The sequence below is a fragment of the Argentina silus genome (genome assembly GCF_951799395.1).
Source record: "Argentina silus genome assembly, chromosome: 19".
NCBI lineage: Eukaryota > Metazoa > Chordata > Actinopteri > Argentiniformes > Argentinidae > Argentina > Argentina silus.
This window is the reverse complement of record NC_139673.1, coordinates 17,282,065-17,296,333: the sequence shown is the minus strand read 5'-3', so window position 1 is coordinate 17,296,333 and position 14,269 is coordinate 17,282,065. Positions and strand designations below refer to the sequence as shown.

Sequence of the window (14,269 nt, the reverse complement as noted above, 5' to 3'; positions counted from 1 at the left end):
AACAGGAGAAAGAAAAGGATATTGAATGGGTGAAAAAGGAGTTGGAGGCAATGAAGAGAGTAGAAGTGGTCGAGAAAGAGATGGAGAAAATCCTGAAGGAGAAAGAAGATGACGTTAAACGCATGAGAGAAGAGATGGATGGGATGATAAATAATATGGTGGAAAGGAGGGAGAGGGAAGTGAAAGAGTTGATGACAAAGATTACAGAAGATGTCGTGAAGAGGATGAAGACAGAAATGGAGAGAGAGAAGGAGAAGACTGAAAAGAAAAGAGTAATGGCGGCGAACCTGGAGTTTGCCAGAGAGAGCATGGAGAGGGCTTTCCATAAAGGGAAACAAAATACAGGTATGCCCTCCATTATCTGCTTACAGTGCATTCTAAGGATGATCCTTTTGGCTTCTCAAATCACCTCAAAATAATTTAGATTTTATCTATACAAATGATAAGACAATTTTTCTCTTTCAGATATTTCAACACAGAGACAATTCTGGAAATCCACAACTATCTCGAACTTACTACCACAATAACTACCCTGCATACTACCACTATAACTACACTTGCTGTTTCAATTCTCTTTCATTAAAGTCATATTCAAAGGCAAACTGTGTGTCATGTTTGAAATGCTGTATTTTACAAGTTGCATAGCTGTAAACTATGTTGAGTGATGATGAGTTTAGGAAGAAAAGGTATGTAAAAAATGAATACTCTTGCACACACGATTGTTACCTCTGCTTATTTATTGTGTCGATGTTTCGGTTTATGACCTTTATCAAAACATTTTTATCTGTGAGGTCTGTATTCCTAACACCACAAAAAGACAAAGTGGTGGTGTTTGTGTTTTTTACATTTACAAGTTGAGGAAGAAAAAACATGGCACATGTATGCACATGGGTTAGATTAGAAACAATCTGGGTAAACCTTAATTTGAAGAGGTATGCATGAGGTCTGTTATGTTTTTCTCTATATGCCATAATATTGATTACAATGATCAACATATTTGTACCCTGAAAAGAACCCAAACTGAACAAGTTCCCCATTATAAGTACCTGGGCATTTAGATAGATGATACACTTTTAAAATACATGTTGAAAAAGTGATCAACAGTTTGCGAGTTAGACTTGTACTTGTTTTGTAAAGAAATGTCTTGCTTCACCTTTGATAATAGGAGGAAGATTGTCTTGGCAACGCTCCTCCCTGTCCGTGATTATGGTGACACAATTTAAAATCACACGACAGCCTCAATTCTTAAACCACTAGACCCGATTTATCACTCTGCTCTGCAGTTCATTTGTAGGCATGTTTTCTGTACCCACCATTGTCTTTTGTATCTGTCTGTGGGTTGGGATTCTTTGACGTTGAGAAGGGCTTATCATTGGATTTCATCTGTATATAAAGCAGTTCTTTTAAAACTCCCATTTTACCTCACATCATTGCTTTTATGGCGACTTATTGGCGATCAAACTTGCAGCTTGTTACTATTTAATGTGCTACAAGTGATTACAGAATTGAGAAGAACTTTTTAGCTGCTGTGCTCCTCAGATATGGAATGATCTTCAGGCTAGACTGAGGTTGGAGCACTTGGTCCCTTACACTTGTACCATCATCTGCTTTTTAGTGGACAATATATGCAAAAAATACCTTTTTTACACAAACATCTTGAATCAGAATGGGTCAGCCCTAGCCTCTTACACAAACAGGGTCAGAGTCAATGGGTACAAAACTGGAGCAAACGTGTGTATACCAAGATACTGTACCTCGACTCCTTTCCATTCCAAAAGAAATGTGTCCCTTTCCCTTCACTCAAATGTTGTGGATGACATGTACATAAAGCCACACACTGATGCAGGTGTGATGTTATGAGAGCTTTAGCATTTAGCATTTCCTGTGTCCAGGCGTTCTATTCACTTCTAATAGGACAAATGAAGGTACACTTGCCTCATAAGGCTCATTCTTGTTTCATTTGTCCTATTAGCTCCTACTGACCTCACTTTACACAGACACAGAGGAGGAGAGACTCAAACTCATTAGAAGTTTATTACTGGATCAGTTTACAAAACAAAACAAAACTGCATGGAGCGTACAGTACAGCAGAGCTTGGAGTACCAGACATGAACACACACATCGGAGCTGTCACAGTGGTATACCTTGGATCACACACAGACACACACACACACACACACACACACACACACACACACACACACACACACACACACACACACACACACACACACACTCACTCACTCTCTCTCAGGGCAGCATGCGGATAGCTCCATCCAGTTTGATGACCTCTCCATTGATCATGGGGTTCTCAGCCAGTGATGTCACCAGGTGGGCAAACTCTGCAGGGTCTCCCAGGCGCGAGGGGAAGAGCACTTGGCGGGCTAGGAATGAACGCACCTTCTCAGGTAAACCCGCCAGGAGAGGAGTGGAGAACAGACCTAAGGAGAGGGAGAGAGAGGTTGTCTGATATGGAGAGGAAGGGGGTGGGGGGGGAGTGTGTGAAAGAGTGCGTATGTATGTGTGTGTGTTTACTGACTGAGTGCGATGGTGACCACACGAATGTCCATGGGTGCCAGGTCTCGGGCGATTGGTAGAGTCATCCCAACAATACCCCCCTTAGAGGCTGAATACGCAACCTGACCCACCTACAGAGAGAGAGAGTGAGAGTGAAGGAAGGGGCTGTTGAGACTGTGTTTGTGTGTGTGTGTGTGTGTGTGTGTGTGTGTGTGTGTGTGTGTGTGTGTGTGTGTGTGTGTGTGCGTGCGTGCATGGTGCAATAGAGGTCTTGGCGATCTGTTGGTTCTTGTGTGTGATTGGCTGACGGTACTGCAGCATGTTGACCTCTTCCTCACTGCAGGGTCTACTACAGTTGGAGCAGTCAGAGAGCACAGCCTGGGCCCCTGCAACCAAACATACACCCTGAAATATGGTTTGGACAAAGGATCCCAATGTCAAGATAATATTGCTGTAGGGAGGCTACTCTATGACACAATACCATGTGGAAATGTCAATGATTTTCTAAAGATGAGTGGATAGTGGATAGTGGATAGTGGATAGTGGATAGTGCCTGGTGGGGTCGCAGACTTCAGGCAGATTGTTGACCTAATACGAAACATTAATACTTTATTTGGACATTATATGATACTTTTGAAGCCCTGAAATAGTGGGAGTATGTTTACAAATGTTTTTTTAAAAACCCATTGAATTAAAGTTGAGAATCTCTACTTTGACCCCATAATAATTGTTTGATTTCAAATCCAAGTGTAGAGCTAAAAGAACAGAAAATGCTTCCTCTTTCCAATACTTATGAAGAGCACTGTATTCATGTTAATCAGTTGCTTCATTACTGTAATATGTGATGTTGTTTTGAACTAGTATTTTGAAATTCTGTTTTTAGGAGCCAATGATATAAAACAAGTGCATACATGTAAAGAACATAACACATTTTTAGAGGAGTTCAAATATGTAAAATTCAGTATTACTCGAAAGAAAATATTTGCCCAAAAATATTTGCCCCATAGTCCTTCTTGAATCAATGGGTCTGCAAACTATTAAAACCCGATAGGGATCAAACAGGCAGCAACTATTAGCAGGATGTTAAGATAAAGGCCGACAATAACATCACTGAGTTTTGCCCTCTGCGCAGGGATCCCCTTTCAATCATTCACTAGCCATGGCTTCAACTTCACCTCTCACATACTCTTTCGCCTGTGTTTCATGATCTGAAACACAGGTGTCATGACGGGATAAAATAATCACTTCAGCAGACGTGTCCGGGGTTACTCAGAAGAAGCGATTGAACCTGTAAAGATGGGTTACCTTCCGTACTTCTCCACCGAAACATGAACTCTCCTTGCCTTACTCATCACTCTGATCGTAGTGTAAGAAGTTTTAATAAAAAATATTATTTGTTAGTTAGTTAGTTGTGATAATACATACAAATGATAGTATTGATAATTACAGTTATCTAACAGTTTCAATGATACCTATGACTTGATCGTTTTGCTTTTGTTTCAAGTCAGATTGTTGATTTATATTTGTTCCGACCAGGTATGGATACTGGCCATATGGAATATTCAAAAAACTAGGCATTCCTGGTCCTAAACCCATCCCTTTCCTCGGGACGATAATGGGATATAAGAAGGTTTGTAGAGATTAAGCCCATAAACAACAACATTGTAGACTCATCCATGATGTGTGTTGTTGTGGTGAAAGCCATGGGAGCTGAATATGAATTGTTTTACCCAGAAAAATGGGCAATAAAGCTTTTGAACGAAAACGAAAAGAGAGGAGTGGGAGCCGGTCTGTAGTGGAAAAGGGCCATCATAGACTAAGCCACAATTCAGGTTTATGACAAGCATTTATGAACTGGCTATTTTTTTGTTTTGTTTTTTTGTTCCAATTTTGACACAGAGAGCTTCCAGAAATATGGGAAACTGTGGGGGTGAGTCTGCTAAACTGATCCTGGTTATTGTTAACTATGATGGATATATATATCTCTCAGTGTCTACAGTATACACTCTTAAACCAGGCGGACACTGTGCGATTTTCACAAACACAGACGATCCAACCGACGAAATGGTCTCATACACCAAGACAAATGATCTGTCTTGATGCAAGTACACTGCCCAAGCAACAATTTCATGCTTCCACATTAATAATTTGAATCTGTTATTGAGCGATTTAAGTTTTAAGCTTTTAAGTATTCTGTAGTATGGTCCCAAACACAACTTGTGCGTTGCCAATGTTTGACAACATCCTGGATTCTCATTGGTTGAGGCTCCTATATTGCCTCTGAGCACGTCTCAAACTGCATGAATAAAGAGGAGCCACGACATGTCAGAATTCAAATCGGAAGTGATTGTGTCTTCCCTCCATGTCATTGAAAGGGCAAAAATGTAATTAAAAAAATAAAGAAAAAAAGGGTTCTAAAAGGATTCTTTGGTTGAATAACTCTTATGGGTTCCATTTGCAGTGCCCTGCGTAAGTAATGGGACAAGCATTTTTTCTTCTTTTGCATTATGCAAATGTCCAAATTAAGCACTCATGTTTAGTATTTGGTCCCCAAATACTAAACATGTATTTGTATGCAAAAGTGCAAAAGTCTGTGACCCATTGACCCGACCAGACGCTGGGTATCTTCTCTGGTAATGCTCTGCCAGACCTATATTGCAGCGATTGTTGTTTGTTTTTTTAGGATGTTTTGCCCTCCTCTTCAGCAAATTAAATGCATGTTCTATAGGATTCTATAGGATTCACTTTTTGGCCCTGAATAATTTCCTAGTTGCTATGGCAGTATGTTTTGGGTCATTGTCCTGCTGTATGGTGAAATGCCGTCCAATGAGTTTGGAGCAATTAAGCAATTAAGTTGTACTTGGACTGACAAGATGTTTCTGAACACTTCTGAATTCATCTTCATCAAAGGAGACAAGTGAGCCAGTTACAGTGGAAGCCATACATGCCCAAGCCATAACACCCCCTCCCCCATATTTCACAGATGATGTGGGATGCTGTGGATATTGGGCAGTTCCTTTTTTTCTCCACACTTTACACTTGCCATCACTCTGGTACATGTTTTTCCAGAACTCTGCAGGCTCTTTTAGATACTTTTTAGCAAACCGTAACCTGGCCAGCCTGTTTTTGTGGCTAAGTAGTGGTTTGCACCTTGCAGTGTAGCCTCTGTAGTTCTGCTGGTGAAGTCTTCTGCGGATGGTAGTCTCTGACTCATTGACGCCTACCTCCTGGAGAGTGTTCCTAATCTATGGGGCAGTTTTTTTTTGTTTTTTGTTTTAATTATGGTGAGCATTTTTTGGTTATCCACTGGAAGTCTTCCTTGCCATTTGCGATTTCTTAGCTCACCAGTGCTTTCTTTCCTTTTAATGAAGTTCCAAACTGTTGATTTTGGTAGGTTTAAGGTTTTGGCTATGTTTCATTTTTTTCTGATATTTCAGCATCATAATGGCTTCCCTGACTTTCAATAACATCTCTTTGGTCCTCATGTTGACAAGACACCAATAGCAGACTGCACAAATTATGTGATGGAACACACCTGACGAACACACCTGTCAAGCCAATTGTCCCATCACTTTAGTGTAGCCTGAAATAGGGGGATTATGCATAAAAATGTTGTAATTTCTGAATGATAAACCAATATGTACACAAATAACATCAAATAAAAGATGAGAATCTCTACGTTCTCATTTCAACTCCAAAAAGAAGAAAAAATGCTTCACTGTCCCATTACTTTCGCACGGTACTGTATAACCTTCTGTGGAAAAGGGTTCTACATGGAACCCAAAAGGTTTCTTCAAAGGGAGAGTAGAAGAAGAACCCTTTTTGGTTCTAGGTAGCACTTTTTTTTCTAAGAGTGCAGGATCTGTGATGGGTCTGTCTGTCTCTATCTACGGTATATATCCGCTTGAATGCCACAGCCTATTTGAGTATTGTTGCTGACCATGTGCATCCCTTCATGGCCACAATTGACCCATCTTCTAATGGCTACTTCCAGCATGATAATGCACCATGTCACAAAGCAAAAGTTGTCTTAAACTGGTTTCATGAACATGACAATGAGTTCAGTGTTCTTCAGTGGCCTTCCCAGGATCTGAATCCAATAGAACACCTTTGGGATGTGGTAGAACGGGAGATTCACATCTTGAAAGTGAACCTGAAAAATCTGCAGGAATTGAGTGATGCAATCATGTCATCATGGACCAGAATCTCAAAGGAATGTTTCCAACATCTTGTGGAATCAATGCCACGAAGAATTGAGGCTGTTTTGAGAGCAAAGGGAGGCCCTACCCAGTATTAGTATAGTGTTCCTCATAAAGTGCTCTGTGAGTGTATATCTAACTATCTTTGTTTTTGCTGGTCTGTAGGATCTATGATGGCCGTCAGCCCATCCTGTGTATCATGGACACAGCCATGATCAAAACCATCCTCATCAAGGAATGCTACTCCCTTTTCACTAACAGGAGGGTAATACGCTAAATTGAAGTTGTTGTATGGGGAAAAAAACATAAGGGCTCCTTAAATAGATAATATCATTGTTATTATAGCATTATTAATATTAGGTTAATCTTGCAGTATATAATAATAATAATTTTTCTAGAATATCTATCTCAACGGGCCTCTGTATGACGCCGTGTTTATCGCTGAGGATGATGCATGGAGACGGATCCGCAGTGTCCTGTCTCCCTCCTTCACCAGTGGGCGGATCAAAGAGGTACAGTCCCATCTCTCCTCTCCTTCTTTCATTCATTCCTTTATACAACACAAATAAATGAATGACTAACAACTCTGACGCGTGTGTGTGTGTGTGTGTGTGTGTGTGTGTGAGAGTGTGTGAGAGTGTGTGTGTGATTTGTACTATGTGTATAGTGTGTATTCATTGTTGTTTGTTGTTGTGTGAAGCAGCAACTTTAATTAATTAATCCAAGACAAATTTTCATCCGGGACAATAAAGTATATTTGATCTTATCTTCGATAAGTTCAGTGGTCAGATGACAGAGTATAGAATAATAGTTCATCTTTGGAGTCACTTATTCTTTGACTATATACATAATGTATCCTGTATGAATGTATATTCTCAGGCTATATAAACATTAAAATAATTCCTGTTTCAAACATGATATTAATATATGTTTTGCACATATTAATCCACGTATCAATCATGATATCTTTCCATGTATCCTTCCCAACTCAGATGCTCAGGATCATGAAGCAGCACTCTGGTAACTTGGTCAGCAATCTGAAGAAGACGGCTGATAACGATGAGCCCATTGAACTAAAGGAGTGAGTATTTATCTCCGAGACGATAAGGTGAATTTGTAATTTCAGTGAACTCCCCCTTTAATTTTGTGGTTGTGGTTCTGGTGGTCAGAGATTGTGTGGTTGTGTTCCAGGTTCTTTGGACCATACAGTATGGATGTGGTCGTCAGTACTTCATTCAGTGTCGACATCGACTCCCTCCACAACCCCTCCGACCCCTTTGTGACCAACATCAAGAAAATGCTCAAGTTTGACATCTTCAGCCCACTGTTCCTCACAGTCGGTACAACTGCCCCCATATAGCTTTCAGTCATTTTGTGCTTAATAAATGAAGCTATTGATTTCATTGATTAGACTGACATAAACCACACTGCCAATGGTTTGCGCTCTACTCATTTGACAAACACATGGGCCGTGTCCAGAACCAACCTCTAGTTCCTAAATGCTGGACACTTGGAGATCTGAGTGGATTGGATACAGAAGTGTCTAGGGATAGAGCCTAGCAGTTGTTTCTGGACAGGGCTGTGCATTGAATAGGATTGGAGTCACGTATCATGGTATTTCCTGTTCCTGTTTGTAACCGTGGCATTTCCTGTCCGTCCAGCATTCTTCCCCTTCATGGGTCCTGTTATGGCAAACATGGAGGTATCCCTATTCCCTGCCTCGGTCACAGATTTCTTCTACGCTGTCTTTCAGAAGATCAAGTCCAATCGCGTGGCTTGCACCAGGAAGGTATGTAACTATAACTGATCAAATATACGATCTTCAGCCAGTATTGTGTAATACAATTGTAGAGATTTGGTAGCATCTGGTAGTTCTCATGTGATTTTGATCTGACGTAAGCCTGCTTCCAGAGTCGGGTAGATTTCCTGCAGCTGATGATAGACTCGCAGAAAGACAGCAACTCAAAGGGAGAGGAGCAGAGTAAAGGTGCCTGCCTTAAACACACACACACACACACAGACACACACACACACACACACACACACACACACACACACACACACACACACACACACACACACACTGTATACTAGCATCTAACACACACATACAGTACCTGCCTCAAACACCTATACCTACAAACACACCGTGGAAATACTCTACTTCGTCCCTTTCTCACACCTACCACCCCATTTCTCCCACTCTCCCTCTCCTCCCTCTCATTCTCCCCCTCTCTCCATCATCATAGGATTGAGTGACCACGAGATCTTGTCCCAGGCAATGATGTTCATCTTTGCTGGCTATGAGACCACCAGTAGCTCTCTGTCCTTCCTGGCCTACAATCTGGCAACCAACCCTCACATCATGACCAAGCTGCAGGAGGAGATAGACACTGTGTTTCCCAACAAGGTAACCCCTCTGCAGACTCCTATATAGTACTATTCATGTGGAACAGGAAATATGATAGTGACAGTGTTTTAGAGGGTACTGATGAGTGTGTAACCCCTGTGCACTGCAGACTCCTACAGATGGTTAGATAGGTGACAGTATTTTGCAGTGTGCTAATGTGTCTGTAGCATCCCTGTGCAGACTTCTGCCCAGTATTATTCATTTGAAACAGGAAGTAGATAGGTGTTGTTGGAAACTTCAGAATACTTAAAAGGCCAGTACCTGAGGACCTGAGGGATCTACAGGGTATATACCTTAAAAGCATGTCTGACATGCAGTGGTGTGCATGACCATAGAGTGATTTCTAAACTAATACAATCATCTTAAAATAAATTATAAAACTAACAGGTAATCAGTGCAGAGACTTGTGTGATATGTGCTCTCCATCTGACTCGTGCTGCTGCATTTTGTATCATTTGCCAAGAGCTTTCTTTGGTCGACCAGACAGGAGAGTGTTACAGTAATCAAGGCTGCTAGTAATACAAGCATGCATTCGTCTCTCAGTGTCAGCCTGGGAGAGGAAAGGTTGCACCTTTACAGCTGTGTTCTGTAAAGGTCCATGTAATATTCAAGCTTTATAAAAGCTTCCTAACGGTTGTAATGACTATCTTTAATCGGTAGCGATCAGGGAACAAGATCCCTTATAATAAATCCCTTATGAATAAATATTTCATTTACGAACGCTGTTTTGGTTCGGAAAACACGCTTTTTAAAATGCAGTGTCCTACCTGACATTCGGTTTGCATATAAACATGTTGTGAGTGCCAGGGGTGTTCTAGGGGAGTAGACTGACCTTTCTCTGGTGGCTGCCTCTCCCAATCGTGTGCGCATGCAGAAAAACAACAGCTAATGTCCAACACTGCAAGTTCATTTCGGGGGGATATATTATTATTAGTAATAATAATAGTATTACTTACTCTTCTTTAAGTGATACAAATATGTTTTAGTCACATTCTTGATATGGGTTTCAAAATTAAGATCTGAGTCAATGGTAACACCTTGTTTTTTTGCCTGGTGCTTAGTGTTACTGTAAGTAGTGTCTTTAAGTGTGCAGACAGTTTGACCAGGACAAGGACAAAGAGCATTTTGGCATCAGCATTAATTAATTAATTCTAAGGTCATTAAGAACCTAGTTAATAACTTAACAACATAGTGCTATCTCAGTGCTATGATCGGCACAAAAGCCAGATTGGAACATGTCAAAGGTACAGTTGGGAAGAAGGAGATTATTTAACAGTTTGAACACCTTTTTTTCAAGAATTATAATTTTTTTGCTTAAAAAGGGAAGGTTGGAGATTGGCCTAAAATCGCTAAGGACTGAAGAGTCTACTCTTCAGTCCTTAGCGAGTCTACTTTTCTTCAGGAGGGGTTTCACCATGGTAGTTTTAGGTGCAGATGAACAGACCCCCACTTTGCTGAGCATTTCTGTATGACCACTGCAAAAGAGTTCATAGTGCTTCCATGTGGTGGAAGGTGGGGTAACAAGTCATCAAACACATCTTCAGGTCTTGCCTGAGTGATCCTCCTCACCTAATATTGTTTCTCTTATCTCAGAAGTATGTTGCAAATTCCTCACATTTGTAGGTGGAGAGCAGATCACCAGGTGTCTTGTGGGCGGGATTTATAAGGCTGTCAATCGTTGAAAAGAGCACTGTTTGAGTTGTTATGATTCATTATCAATTTTGAGAAATGATCCGGCTTGGCGTTTTTTTTATTGCCTTATTAAAAGCAGAAAGATGCTCTCGAAGAATATCAAGGTGGACCTGCAGTTTTTGTCAGCTCAGACTTTCTGCAAATTCTTTTATATTTGGCCACAGCCTTTTTCAGTTTGAGTGGTGCTACAGAGTCGATAGTTGCCCTTAGTTTGGTGTTGAAGCTGGTTACTAAATCATTATCACAGGAGGAAGCTGTTGATGGTGTACTATTCATATTCATATTCATCATGAAATTCTCATCTACTCAGCGACATGGCTAAATAAGTAATGGAGCGAAAATATATTTTTTCCCTACTTCTAATAGACTGACATGCATTCATGTTTAGCCAGGTTTCAGATAAAAACATTACAGTGCAGCTTTCGCTCTGAGATAAGATCAATAAAGGTTTTGCCAGATAGGGACCTAATATTCAAAAGCACCATGGTAATGTTCTCTGGGCTGTTCGGTGCTGCCCGGCCACAGTTAATGGAATGGATACCAAGTTATTCACATTTGAACCACCTGACAGTTTTCTTGTAGTCTGTCGACTGTGATAGGAAATAATAGACTATAGCACATTCAGTATTCCAAGCAGTCAATCCACTAAAAGCAGCCCAGTTTAGTGGCATTTTGACTTCTGATTGATCCTTGTGTACATCTATCATTTACATTGTTCAGTGGAATCTAAATGTATTTTCTTCTAACTATTGTGACGGCCGTCGGGGTGTGCGGGCGTGTCACGGACCCAAACACAGTGTAAGCAGAGAGGTCCACACCAGAGTTACAATCAAAAATATTTATTTGATTAGCGGGGAGAGGGAAATGATAGAGAGAGGGTGGGGGTGAGAAGGCGTCGTGTCGTTCAAGGGCCTCGCAGGAGATCCGTCGTCGGGAAGATAGCAGGGGGTTCGGTACACGGTGGGTGGTCCTCTTACGTTCCAGGTCGGGGCAGGCAGCGGGGTAGTCAGACAGGCGAAGGTTGGCAACGTAGCGGGCTCTCGGGGTCGGGCTTCAAAGGGGGCTCTCCTACGGTCAGGGATCATACACAGGACAACGGTTCTGGTGAGAGCTCTCTCTCTCTCTCTCTCTCTCTCTCTCTCTCTCTCTCTCTCTCTCTCTCTCTCTCTCTCTCTCTCTCTCTCTCTCTCTCTCTCTCTCTCTCTCTCTCTCTCTCTCTCTCTCTCTCTCTCTCTCTCTCTCTCTCTCTCTCTCTCTCTCTCTCTCTCTCTCTCTCTCTCTCTCTCTCTCTCTCTCTCTCTCTCTCTCTCTCTCTCTCTCTCTCTCTCTCTCTCTCTCTCTCTCTCTCTCTCTCTCTCTCTCTCTCTCTCTCTCTCATCCACTCCTCCGTGTTTCGCCGTAGCTACCTTTCGTAGGGTCTCTGCTGCTCCGGCTGATGCCCTTCAGCTGTGCCTTGATGAGCAGGAACTCCATGTATGGGCATACGGTGATTATCTCCACTGGTTGCAGCTGTGGCCACTTGGGGCGCAGGAACTCCATATATGGTCCTGCCAAAGACAACACGGGGCAAGAGAGGGACAGCAGAAACAGCAGAGACAAAGCGAGGCGAGATATACACTCCATTTACCACCGTTCCACACTCGCGCATGGGCTTAGGCACGGGGCGGGCGCCACACTATCAAGATAACATTATTTAGCGATTTTTTTGTTTATTCATGTACAACAAAAAAGCAAGTCTCTATTACACACGTACATTGAAAGTAATGGCGTTCTGTATGCGGGTGTCATGAAATTAGGCTAAACTAACAGCTCTTCAGAGCTCTTCAGATTAGTTCTGGGCTACGGCTACGTGAACGACCAATCACTAGTGCTCATGTGAGTGTAATATCCCTGTGCAGGCTCCTATCCAGTACGAGGCTCTGATGCAGATGGACTATCTAGACAGCGTGATCAACGAGTCTCTCAGGTTGTACCCCATCGACTTGAAAGAGTCGCCAAGAAATCTGTTGAGATCAGCGGCATCACCATCCCCAAGGGTATGGTTGTCATGTTACCCATCTGGACCTTGCACCGTGACCCCGATGTGTGGGAAGACCCAGAGTGTGGGAAGACCCAGAGGAGTTCAAACCAGAGAGGTAATGGGCCACATCTTAACCACAACCACAATATCAATCACAACAGCAACGATAAGAGCAGTGTTCCACAAACAACCATAAAACAAACCTAAATGCGACGACCAAACACAAACAGGTTTCTTCAACCATGTATAACCATCATATTACTGTGATTTAATTGATATGTTCTTTAACCCCTCCTCCTCTGAACTCTCCGTGTGTAGGTTCAGTAAGGAGAACAAGGAGAGCATCGACCCATACACCTACATGCCGTTCGGGTTGGGCCCACGGAACTGTATCGGGATGCGATTCGCTCTGATATTGATGAAACTGGCGATGGTGGAGATTCTACAGAGGTTCAACTTCACCGTCTGCAAAGAGACAGAGGTGAGACAAAATAATGATACAATGATTGTAAATATAATTTTGTACCTATGACTTTGTTGCGTTTCTATATGTAGCAGAGGTGATTTTGGAATCACACTCGCGTGATGAGGTAGCCCTGCCTGAGACATGTAAACTGAAGTGTCGCCCTCAGACCTTGAGGATGTCCTCTTGGCTTAATAGTAGCGTTTGTGTCTTCCACATGGGAGACCCGGGTTTGAACCCCCATACTACAATTCTGTACTTGCGTACTGCATGAGTATGTACTCCCCATTTAATTTCCCAGATTGCATTTTTCAGTACTCGGCGCCAATCATCCTCAGTATAGGCTACCTACTAAAATTTAAAATTTAGCTAGCGCGGCCGGTTTGTAAGCGGAAGGTTGCGAGTTCGATGCCCGCTTAAGGCAAGCTGCTCTGCCCCGCCGTTCGCTACAATACTTTAACTGTGTGTCAACTCTCACCAGATCCCCATTGAGATGGACCTACAGAACACTCTGATGCCCATACGGCCCATCAAACTCAAGCTGCTGTCCCGCTGCCAGGAGTCCAACGACAACCAGCTCAAAGCAGACAGCCAGTGATGAGGACCTGCCCTGCTGCAGGTCTCTCAGTTATTATGTTACACATAGATCTAGGATAAGCCCCAACACTGGCTACTTTCAAAAATGGGCTTAAAAAAAAAAAGGGCTTCGCTTTTGCCTTAAATTGAAACTAAATTGGCGCTAATAATTGCACTGTGACCCTAAAATGCACTGTGACTTTTATTCTTTTTTTATGTCTTTTATGCGTTTTTATTCTAATTTTTTTTTCATGCTCTTTCCTTTTTATCTATTTTACGTAAAGCACTTTGAATTGCCTCTGTGTATGAAATGTGCCTCGCCTCTGGGCTCTGCTGCTACTGTATGCTGCTCTCTTTGTATCTGTCTATAAGTGGAGGTCCAGGACTAGTTG

General features: G+C 42.1%; 1 pseudogene across 1 annotated transcript; it reads left to right on the top strand.

The window, feature by feature from the left end:
* The first annotated feature begins 3,813 nt into the window (after nucleotides 1-3,813).
* LOC310819881 (cytochrome P450 3A27-like) lies at nucleotides 3,814-13,899 on the top strand (annotated as a pseudogene). Its single transcript has 13 exons — nucleotides 3,814-3,884; nucleotides 4,054-4,123; nucleotides 4,410-4,447; nucleotides 6,882-6,981; nucleotides 7,115-7,228; nucleotides 7,709-7,797; nucleotides 7,908-8,056; nucleotides 8,378-8,505; nucleotides 8,628-8,703; nucleotides 8,966-9,126; nucleotides 12,717-12,953; nucleotides 13,157-13,319; nucleotides 13,783-13,899. The product of its transcript is annotated as a cytochrome P450 3A27-like (transcript).
* The last annotated feature ends 370 nt before the right edge of the window (nucleotides 13,900-14,269 follow it).